The following is a 12,072-nucleotide window of genomic DNA, read 5'->3' on the forward strand; positions in this document are numbered from 1 at the left end:
TGCAGGGGTGGAGAAAGGAGGAGACAAAAGGCAGAGCTGGGGAGGGGGTTCTGGATCACAGGGTAGCATCACCGCGTCGTCCCCAGAGCGCCGAGCGGGGCCAGAGCGGCGGCGATCAGGGCAACAGGAGGGAACCGAGCACAGAGGCAGTCAAGGTTTCTGCGGAATCCGGTGACTCCCTTCCGAGGTTGGGAGAGGCTGCTTTGGGAGGCTGACACCCCCCCTCCCGGGGGGGAATGACTCACCTTGCAGGTGAGATAGCCCGGCCCTGCCTGGCTGATAAGGGACTGCCCCTCTCCTCTCTCTCTCCCTCTCTCTCTCCCTCTCTCTCTCTCTCCAGGTCCCTTCCAGGTCCCTTCCAGGTCCCTTCCAGGTCCCTTCCAGGTCCCTTCCTCCCCTCGGGGTTTCGGTTGGTTAATGAATAAGCTGAGTCAGGAGGTTTAAGTAAATTCCTTTATCAAATGAAAACTGCTTCCAAACATCCAGCAGAGACCGTTAATGAAAGTGTCAATACTGCTGCACCACTTCACCCGCATCCTCTGGTCGGCTTATAAACAAGAGGACTTTAAGCTTTTCCCGGTTGAAACTTTCCGGTCTGAAAATGTAGCTGCGCTGTCTTTGCAACAGTGGCCATGGGAAGTCCAGAAAGGATGGAGCACTGATACTTGATCACCCTAGCACTAATATTGTGACAGATTTAATGCTTCAGTGACAGCTCAACCAGCCACCAGAAGCAGCGTCAACGGTGCATACACGGTGTCCCTTTTTACCGGGTGCGTGTCCCACTTTGGCATCCCGAGTGTTGCTGGGGAGAACTTGTCCGGATCAAAGAACCTGCTACACTCTGATTGCGGATCCAGCCTCTCCCCGCATGCTGCGGTTCAGTTACATGGAGGCTCTGGCTGGGGACTCGGTTGTGTCCTAAAAGTTCTTTTGTGGATTAACCTTTTAGAACACAAAGCGCATTGTCGCACTGAAATGCCACGTTGAATGGTGGGTGTCAGCGAGCCGTGGTGTGTTTCAGGCTTCGGGTCAGGGCCCGTTCGTGGGTCGGGAACTCAAGGCTGGTGGACACCAGTAGGAACAAAGAAGGTAGAAAGGAACAGAGCAGAAGACCTCAGAGTGGGTTGCGGGTAGAACAGGTGGGAATTGTTTGGTGATGCTCTTGTAGCATGAAACCCCTTGCACATGGTACGCTACCGTTAGAGCCCAAAAGGCTCTCCCTCAGTGGTGGTGTACCCGCAGCGCCTTGAATCTGGCCATGTCCACGGTCTAGCTAGCACTGTGACGTCAGGCAAGGCACTCGTCTGGGGCCCCGTTTTGTCGTATTTACAGTGGGGCTGTTCTGTGGAGGTAGGATTAGAGCTGAGAGAGCATGTGTGCAAGCCCGTGAAGATACTAAGATAATACAGGATATAGGATAACATATTAGGGTGAGAGCTAATAATGTGCTTTGCATAGCGTAACCGTGCAGTAAACCATGATTCTTTTTCCCTTGTCCTTCTTCCTGATCAATGTGGGCAGACCTTAAGGATGCTGTTATGTAATAGCAAAACTCATGCACGGACCTTTGGGTCATCTTCCCTCGAGTGGAATTTATTCAGTGTTCTTGATCTTTAGGATCTGCCGCTTCGGATCTGCTGTTTTGCAGAATCTAGGAGGTCTTTGATTTTACTTTAAATTGTTCCTGTGTAGTTGAGACTTCAATCTTGATTTTCTCCCAGGAAGTATGAAGAATGGTATAAATTACTTAGGGCTTGACACTGTCAGGTTCACGGGGGACTTGTAAGTTTGGGATTGGTTCCCAATTCTTTTTTTCAGTTGTGCATTTTGTCTTAAATAAAAAGGGGGGGACGTTTTCTCTCTCTCTCTCTCTCTCTCTCCTCCTCCTCCTCCCCACTTCAAGGTAACTCACTTCTAAACTGTTGGAAGTCTGTCTGCTCCTGTTGGACCCATCCTAAAATTCCTTCTTTTCTTCTGCACATCACAACACCATCTTTTAAGGAACTCTGTCAGTCCTTGAGACCTTCTTTTGTGTGTTTGTTTGGCTTTGGTTTAGAGCAGCTGCTTTGCTGATGGCCTTGAGGGGTAGGTTAAAATAGTCAGAAGCATGGCATCAAAGTCAGGGAGGCCTGTAAAAATAGAATTTACTGCCCAACTTGTGGGGTTGTTTTGCAGAGAAGCAGCGCGGCGCATGGGTAACATTGCACAGAAGGCCGCTCTCTCTGGCTGGGTCCTCGTTGGGAACTGGCCCGGGGCCCGTTCTCCCCCTGCTCTCCCGGTCTCCAGCCCCAGAGCTCTCAGGAAGACCCAGTCCTCCTGCCCAGGAAACAGCCAGCTTCCAGGGGTAACTTCCTACCCCCACATCCAGCAGGCTCTGCACCCCACAACTCTTTTTCTGAGAAGTGGATCCGCCCACGTGCTCCGGGCCCCATCTCCTCTCCAGGGCCCCACGCGGCCCCTTACCCTTTCTGCCCACCCATGGACTTCTTCCCGACAGTGCGGAAACCTGCCTCATCCCTCCCACCTTTCCAAAAAACTCCCCAGATCCCGGTTCGCCTTTGCCCCTGGTGGTCTTTCCTTCTGCAAAGTCGAGTGCTGTGCATGTGCCACCTGTGCCGTGTCCCCTCTCACTCTTGTCCCGCAGTGGTCTCACACCACGGACCTCCTCTTGCGAAGGTTCCTGTAATTTCTGTGCCATAAACCCAGCAGCCTCTCCCCTCCTCTTTCCCACCACTCAGTACATCGGCCTGTTCCCTCTCCTTGAATTCCATGGCACCGTCCTTTCTAGATCAGTCCCCCGCCTCCTCAGCCCGTGGCTTCCCAGGCACCCATGCCTGCTCATCCCCATGTGCACGGTGACTAACTGTTGGCCTTCCCTGGAGTTCTTTCAGGACTTCTCTTACTCTGGGCTGTCTCCATCTCCGTCTTCAGGGACGTGGCCTTGTAGGAACACGTGTCAGATCATGTCCTCCCCCTGACTGAACAGCCGGCGGTGGCTCCCACCGCACACTGCATGGCTATGGGCCTTCTGTATTGTGACCTTGACTCTGGCTTCACCAAGGGCTCCTCCGACCCCCTTTTCAGTCTCTGCCATGTTGGTCCTACTTCCTCACTCAGACATTGGTTACTTCTTGTTCCTTCCGCCTGGAGCCCAGCCCCCACCGCCAGCACTCTCCTTTCAAATCTCAGGGGAGATTCCAGTGTCTTTTCCTTGAGGAATGGGTCTCTGCGTCCTGAGCTTGACCGGCTCCTCAGGGAGCCCCCAGAGCACCTCTCCAGTTCCAACCCTCAGCCCATGTGTGGCGCTCTGTACGCTGCCCCTCTCCCTGGAACACAGGGCCTGTGTCTCTGACCCACCCTCACGGCCCCAGTTGCTGAGGCTTAGAGGATGGCATGTTTGTTCCCCCATGAATGGACAGATGAATGAATGAACAGATGAGAATTTAATCCGTCAGTGTCTGTATTCATAAACTAACGGATGGACGAATAAACGACCAAGTGAGATCTAAGTACCTTTGTTTGTTGTAAAGCAGTTAGCATAGTTCTTCCAGACAGTAAGTACTCAGTAAATGGTGGCATCGACTTTTCAGCCAGGAACTCTGAAAAGAGAACAAACGCACCACCAGGCTGGTTAGTGGGAGCAGTGTTCCTCAGTGACGTCTAGGGTGGTTGGCATAGGCCTCGGGGCTGCTCAGAGCCTCTCTGGCAGCCCCTCCCTCACAGCCCCCTTTTGCTAGTTCGGGCTTGTCCTTCCCTCCTGCCCCTGCTCATGTTAAAGGCACCATGCGGAGCAGAGGATGTCCCTTTGCTTCTGCCCCGCCCCCATACCCTGCACATTACCGAGCCCCAGCGTTTGTTGAATGAATGACTGAGATGAACGTCTGTAAGGCTGACGATGGTGTTGTCCCTGGAGTTCCGGAAAGCGATTCGACTGACTTTGGCTCCGTACCTTTCTGAAAATAGGATACTTAAAGGCTTCTTGCTTTTATACTTGTCGAGCATGGTTGACATACTGGTCTGCGTGTTTTCCATTTTCTCTCCGCGCTTTCGCATGGGAAAGGTTTTGCTGGACTGTATCTGCAGTCTGCGTGACAGGGGTATTCTGTGAGCTCTGGTAGACTCGGGTTATGCATGGCCCTCTCCCTTCGGGCTCACCGAGGTGAGGTGACTTCTAGCTCAAAGGTTCTGTGTCAGCCGCGGAATGTATTCTGTTGGCTCAGGCACACTTCTGTTTGAACTATAGGTTTTGTGATCGAACAGCAGTAGCCTCATTAATTAGACACCTACCATGTGCTGGGCCCTGTGCTAAAATCTTTGCATGCACGCCCTCCACTTTTCCTAGCAGCCTTAGAGAACAAGTAGAGAAGCCCATTTTATGGATAAAGAAATGAAACCATGGAGGCCAGTGAGGCAGGATTTGAACCCAGGCCCCTGTGGCCTGGGAACCTTTGGTTTTCCCACTTGGCTTTGTTGCTTCTCTTTCTTAACGTAGGCTTTAAGTAAACATCCTATCTACACACCAGCCTTGATCCACTTTGTAGAGAGAGTTTTCGTTGCCACTTCCTTAGCCTTCGTTAGAGAACTGGGAGGTGAAATGAGGGTGGGAGCAGCGTGTCTTTGATTGTGGAGGTGATACGGATGTGGGGGGGTCAAGCCATCGTGGGTGTGCCCTGCAGGTGGCAGAACCAGGGTCACAGGCACTTCCTCTTCTCAGCCTTGTCAACAGGCGGGGCTGCCGCCACCTGCCCCCAGCCTTGAGGTGCCGGGGAGGGGGCTCTGTGGCGCTCTGCATGTCTCTGTGCCATGGCATCCTGTGTGTCAGGCTCTGGGGGAGACCTTGGGGAGGCAGAGATGGTGGGATCACATGCTTCTGCTTCTTCCCTCAGTGTTTCTGTCTGTCCATCCTCAGGGGTGGGGAGCACGTTCCAGTGTCTTCCTTTTCTTTCTTTCAGCCGCAGTGCTTTTAAAAAAATAATTCGCCTCGGGGCGCCTGGCTGGCTCTTTCAGCGAGTATGCGACTCTTGACCTTGGGGTTGTGGGTTCGAGCCCCACGCTGGGTGTAGAGCTTATTTAATTTTGAAAAATATCCTTAGGGTGCTTAGGTGGCTCAGTTGGTAAAGCGACTGCCTTCAACTCAGGTCATGATCCTAGAGTCGTGGGATGGAGTCCCACATCGGGCTCTCTGCTCAGCAGGGAGTCTGCTTCTCCCTCTGACCCTCCCCTTCTCCTGTTCTCTCTCTCTCATTCTCTCTCTCTCAAGTGAATAAATAAATAAAATCTTAAAATATATATATATATGTGTATGTATATATATGTGTGTGTGTGTGTGTGTGTGTGTGTGTGTGTATATGTATATATATATATATTTTTTTTTTTTTTTTTAATAATTGCCCTCTGTTGGGGCAGGGCCCACTGCATGGAAGGAAGAAGAGGGGACCAGGGTCCTGAGTCCTCACTGGGTGACGGAGGCAGGCTGGCCAGTTTTCCGAGTCTCTGCTGTCAGGGGTGCTCCTGCCTTTCTTCCCCAGCATCCGGGTGAGGCTCAAGCGCGGCCACGTGTGCCGCTTGTCCCTGCCCTGCAGAGCCCGTCTTCAGAGTCCATGCCAGCTCCTTGCTTGCAGTCCAGGGCTCTCATGCACTAGCTCAGGCTTCAACACAGACTTCTTAACCAAAGCGTTTCTGAACTTTCTCTCTTGCATGGTCAGAGGATGCCAACAGATACAAAAGCTGTGCTTCTGAGCAGCTCCCTTTTCCCACCATAATCTTAGATTAACCTCCTGCAAAAGATCCAAGGTAGAACTCCAGAGCTACGAGCATGGCTGGGGCGTGGGTCCTGCCCTCAGAGAGTGTGGGCCGTGTTGGGGCCGTGTGGGGAATGAGGTGGCCTGCTCCTAAGGGGCTGGACGGCACCCTAGTGGGCTGGCGCCTTCTCAGAGAGACTTAAGAAAGGACCAGGCTCAGGAGGGGAAGGGGGGATGGCAGAGGGGAAAGCAGAGGCCATCTGACTGGCCAGCTCGCCCTGACCTGTTGGGACCCACAGGAGAGCAGCCCTGCTGCGGCGTGTTGCCCTTGGACCTTCCCACACGCGCCCCGGGCTCTGCCTGCCGCCTGCCATCCATGGTGGGCGTGTGTAGTCACCAGCACAGGAGAATGTTCCTAGTGACCCGTACAGTGGAGTATGTTCTATTTTGTTTTGAGCGCCTTCCTTTGAAGATTTTAAAGTTGGCTTTCACTAGAATCCAAGGTCAAAGCTGCCGTTCTCTCTCTGGTAAAAGGGAAGAAGTGTTCAATCTGTTACCAGCCCAGCCTGATCAGAATAATCTGGAACATGACAAAACTCGTATTCAGTAGCTCGTATTTAGATAAATACACACACACAAAGCATTAGGCACCCTCCCTCCCCCGGCGTGGGCTGAAAACCCCAAGTGACAGCATGGGGCGCAGGGGCCTAAGCCACGGCTGTGGGAGGGGGAAGGAGAAGCATCTTCCAGAAAGCACCCGCTGGCACCCCGGGAGCAGGGCTGCGGCCACAGAGCTGGCAGAGGCCACCCTCGGCCTCTGGGTCATCCTGTGGACATTCCTGCTGCTGGGTACATAGGTCTGTCTTCTCCTGTGCCATCGGGATAACCCCGTGGCTGGCAGAGCAAGTCTCCAGTCAGTGCTTCTCCTGCCTGTAGGGGCTGGACTGCTCTGAGCGTCGGCATCTGGCACCACCGAGACTCCGTGTCGGCTGCAGGGGGCCTTTGCAGACAGTGCACGCAGGGCTGGGGGGTGTCCCTGCCTCGGCTGCCACCGCTCCCCACTGATCTCAGCCCGCAGAAGGCCAGGCGGCCCTGACTTGCCTCGTTTCTGGAGGAAGGTCCCACTCATGCCACACACGTGGTTTGCAGGCACCAGCGTGTCACTGGGGTCATTGAACCTGGAGAGACTCTTATCTCGTCTTTCAGACATCTTCCAGCCTAGACCGTCTGTACCGGAAACGGCCCTTAGTAGTTGGACAGGATAAACAACAGAAAACCTAAAGAATTTGTTTGTTTAAGATGTAATGAACATCTGTGAAACCACTACTCAACTGAATAACTAAACTATTGCTGATAAATTACGTCTGTCTGTTGCTTTTCCTCCTCCCATCCTCCTGATTGCCTTCCAGGGGAAAGTTGTGTTGATAATTTTTTTGCTTTTTTCTTCTCTCTCTCTGACACACACACACACACACACAACACCACCACCACCACCACTACCACCACCTTCCCTGGATATAGTGGATATATTGTTTGATTTTTGTTCTAGAACGTAATAAAAAGAGCGTCAGACTACAAATAGACTTCTGGGACTTGCATTCCTCATTCACTGTCGTATTCTTAAGATCTCTGCATTTTATTATATGTTGCTGTAGTTCATTTATGTTTGCTGTGAGACAATACTCCATTGTGGAAATATAACAGTTTTTCCATTCATCTGCTGGTAGAGATTTGGACTGCTGCATTCCTTCTTTCTCGAATAGTGTCAACATTGTGTTCTTTAAAACAAAGTTGTTATATGTACCTTATAATACTCATGTATTAATATATGTCCATGAGGGGACCTGCTGGGTCGTAGGATGTGTGAATGTTTAGTGTTAAGTGAGATTGCGAAGTTGTTTTCCACAGTGGTTACACCAGTAGAAATCTCATTCCTTCACATCTTCCCAGCCATTGCTCTTAGCAGTCTTTTAAATTTTTTGCCAGTAAAGTAGAAAATGATATTGTTCTCATAATTTGTCCTTGCCTGAGCTCGAGCATCCCTTTATGTAATTATTGGCATTATATGCTTCCTTTGCTATGAAATGACTATGCATGCTTTTCATGTCTTTGCCCATTTTTTTTGTTGTTGTGGGTTTTCTTCTTGTTTTGTAGGCATTTTTATGGATTCTGCTGCTAATCCTTCACCAGTTCCAGGCGTTAACAAATATCTTCTTCCAGTTCTTAGATTGTCTTCACTCTCTCAAGTGTCTGCTGATGGACAAAAATTTTAATTTCATGGAGTCATACCAATTGACCTTTTTTGAACGCTTAACACTTTTTGTATCTTCACAGATTCTTTCCTACTTCAAGCTCAGAAAGATACTCGCTTATATTTTCTTTTCAAGTTTTCAGAGTTTGCTTTTGACATTTCACTTCTTCGTCCATCTGGAGTTGATTTTTCAGTATGGTGTGACTAAGAGTCCAATTTCATTTTTTTCCTATGGATAAACAATTTTTCCAACTTTTCCCTTTTCCACAGTCTCTGTCTTGCTGTCTCTGTCAAAAATCAAAAGTTTCACAGATGCGTACGTCTGTTTCTAGATTCTTCTCTCTCGTCGGTCCGATCGTGGCTCTCTGTACCGTTGCTGCACCATCTTTGTTACTCCGGCTTTACAGTAAGCTTTCATAGCTTAGCAAGGCAGCGTCCCCCTCCGTTAGTCTTTTTCGGAAAGGTCTGGGCCATTGTTGGCCCATTTGTTCTTCTGTTTAACTTGTGGAGTTAACACTGCCAGTTCCACAGAATAATTGGGGTATGATTTCTGTACATGTGACCACAACCACAGTGAAGATAAGGGATGGCTCCGTCACCCCCAGAATTCCCTTATCCCCTTTGCAGTCGACCTCCTCCCCCAGTTCCTTACTAATCCTGCTCTCTTTTCTGTCGAGATCTTTTTTTATTTCATTTTTAATTTTTCAATGTTTTATTAGAATGCAGAATTTCTTTTTATTGGCATCACTGTCAATCTGTAGGTGATTTGAAGAAGGAATCTGTATCTTAGGTCATCGTGTCCATAATCATAATGTATCTCTGTCAACTTATTTGGAGAGACTTTGCCTGACAGTAATGGAAAGTTCTTAATTTTTAGGAAAAAAAGAAGAAAGTAAAACATTTTTAAGTAATTCTTTAAAATTCTTAGTAAAGGATACATTTTAGAAGATAATTGTCAGTCTAAATGAACATGTAAATACATTTTTAAAAATATGGCAGAGGGGCGCCTGGGTGGCTCAGTGGGTTAAGCCTCTGCTTTCGGCTCGGGTCATGATCTTGGGGTCCTGGGATGGAGTCCCACTTCGGGCTCTCTGCTCAGTGGGGAGCCTGCTTCCCCCTTCTGTCTGCCCGCCTCTCTGCCTATTGTGATCTCTCTCTCTCTCTCTCTCTGTCGAATAAATGAATAAAATCTTTAAAAAAAAATATGGCAGACCCGTGGCAGTATTATATATTTTTTTAAAAATCACATTTTGGGTCCAAACCGGCTTTGTAGCTTACCTATAAGACTTTGGGCAAGCAGCCTAGCTTCCCTGATCTCAGTCTCTTTATCTGTGTGGTGATTAGAGTGTCCCTTTCTCACGGGGACCTTGTGGAGAGGAAATGTTGTCATGGGTGAGAGTGTCGGGGGTTGGGCAGACCTGGCGTGGGGAAGCCGTGAGTGGGAGAGGCCACAGAAGGAGAGCTGCCCCCACTCACCTGCCTGGAAGCCGGGAGGGCCATCAGCATGTGCCTTTCCCCATAGGCTCTAACCAAGTGGTAGGACCGAATGATGGCTTTGAATCATCTGCCTGACAAATTTGGAAAAGGTTAGTGTTACCAGGCAGCCTGCTACATGCTGCTTCTGACAGGCGAGCTGGAATCACTGGAGGACACAGCTGACAGCCAATTCATTTTGCTGATTCATCCATTCGAGGAGGGATGGCTTGGAGCCAGAGCTTGGCTTCCAGATTAAAGGCCGAGAGCTCCAGAGCTGCTGGGACGTGAAGGAATGCTGGTAAATGACTACCATGTGAAGGCCAGCGGTGAAAAGCGGGTTGTTATTTGTTTCCCCTTTTAAGTGATCCTAATTCCACATGTGCTCGGATGCATTCCCCACCGTGGTCAGGGAGTTGTTTGTAACGTTCGTCCCGTGGGGCTGCAAGCTACATTATTGGAAACAACCGGATACTGTTAAACACATCATCCTGGCTCCTTTATGACCCTATCATCACCTTTGCTTTCATGGGGAATATTGACTCAAGCCTCCTCTTTTACTTTGGGAGTCCAAGGGAAACTTGAGCAAGGGATTATTGCAGATGTCATCCCTTTGGGGCCGGCCCGCAGAGTAAACCTGCTGGAATGAAGACTGGCTCTTCGAGAGGAAAATCCAGGAGATGCTCGTTTGCCAACAATCAGCACCAAATAATAATGGTAGAATCTGTGGGTTCTCATTATGGATCGCACTGATAGTTTAGCCCTGTAGACAGTCCTATGCTTTATGGAAAATCACCTCTGCGTGAAGTTTGCGGGTGACGGGATAAGCTAAAGAGAATGGAAATCTTGTCTTGTTTTACCGAATATCGAACATGGTCCCCGGGACAAGGAGCAGTTGCCGGGCAGAAGCATGGGTGCTTGACGTCTGGTTATATGAATGGGGAAAATCAGAAAGGTGGACTGTTGAAAGCAAGAAAAGTAGCAGTCCCGAGGAGTAAGATTTTCGAGAAAGGATCCTGTTTCTGTGGTTCTGTGCTGAGGAGCGACTTGGGTCAGTCGCACATCTCCAGAGCTGGATGCTTTTTCTGTTTATCTCCTCGGGAGTGAGTCAGAGCTCGCTGCTTTGAGCTCACATTTCAGTAACTCACTTTCCTTCTTTGGGAAACTTTGTATAATGGGGAAGTTCTGTAATATTCTGGGGTTCCCCCACCCCATTTTTTCTCTCTTTAACTCTAGAGTGGATATTTGAAAAGTTACACAAACTTCTTAGTAAAACTTTGTGGGTGTTTTTGTTTTTTGTTTTTTTTTAAGAGAAGAGGTTTTTTTTTTTCTTCTTGTTTTGTGGTAGTGGTTGTTCTGTTTTGCTCCTTAGATGGCTTGAACATTTAGGGCATGACATGCTGTGAAGCACAGTTGTGCTTGGAAGTTTTAGGCAGATCTGGTCTACTCGGAGCGAGGATGAAAAGTGTCAGGTGTCGGATCCATAGAGCTTCTGCTTCTCATGCAGTTAATTGTTTTGCCCTCTGATGTAAGGTCGCTGCGGTACGAGAGTCCCTTGCCTCGTACTGATGTGCTTAAGGGCTGCAGGCTTGTCACCGCCTGTATTCTGCCATGCCCTCATCCACATGGTATTTAGGGAGAACGACTCTGTACCAAGAACGTCGCTGGGAGTGGGTACACAGACTGTTTTAGACACCATGGTGCTTGGGCAGCTGCCCGGGTACCAAGTCTGCTCCTCATGGCCCCGAACAGCACGGCTAGACTCTCACTGTGTCGCCACCGGTCTGTGGGTAGTAACCGGTGGTCTGATGGCAGGGTAGGAGAGTGTATGCTCAAACCGCAGGAGCCAGAACCAGCGAACGGCTGCCCATCCGCCCGTGGGTCTCCCGAGGAGCCGGCCGCAAAGACTATAAGGAAACTGACCTGGCCTTGGTGAAATATTAACACCAGGGAGGGAGTAAGCTCCGGCTTTCAAATGCTCCTGCCAGCCAGAGGCACATTACAGAGAATTAGCAGCCTTTAAAAGCGGAAGGAAAAGAGGCAAGCCTCAAGTATGGTGGCGATATCTTGAATTTGCGGAGTTCGCGGTCCGGCGCAGTGACGAAAAGGGCCGTGGCCTTAGGGTCGGAGCAGGTTGGGTTTGCACCCAGCCCTGCTGCTGAGCTACGGGCTGGCGGGTGACCGCCACTCCTCCTCTGTGCCTCCACTTTCTCGTGAGTTGAGGCACTGCCTCCCTTGCAAATGGAGGAACTGCAGGATGAGACATCACATGGGCAAAACCCTGGGCACAGACCAAGGGCAGACCTTTAGTTTCTGACACAGTGGTCAGCTCTGCTGTCAGGACCGCTTTCATTTTCATTTTTAACAAGTTAAGGGTTTACAGTTTTCCCTTAGTGGGTTGTTATCTGCACCCCACCCCCCCACCATTTTCTTACGCTGAAAATGAGTAATTTTCAAGCAGTAATGTTACCTGCAAATACCTTTCACTTACTGCCATTATGGTTCTTTATAGTTTACAGAGCACTCTCAGGCCATCAGAAGATTGGGCGCAGTGACTCCTTCCTCCAGATGAGAACACTGAGATTTGGAGAGCCCATGGGACAT

General features: G+C 49.8%; 1 protein-coding gene across 2 annotated transcripts in view; it reads left to right on the forward strand.

Annotated features, from left to right (window-relative positions):
• Positions 1–12,072, forward strand: part of PARN (poly(A)-specific ribonuclease) — a 156,995-nt gene that overhangs the window by 101,838 nt on the left and 43,085 nt on the right. The gene's annotated exons all lie outside the window — the stretch shown is intronic.

The sequence above is a fragment of the Mustela erminea genome, chromosome 20, assembly GCF_009829155.1.
Source record: "Mustela erminea isolate mMusErm1 chromosome 20, mMusErm1.Pri, whole genome shotgun sequence".
NCBI lineage: Eukaryota > Metazoa > Chordata > Mammalia > Carnivora > Mustelidae > Mustela > Mustela erminea.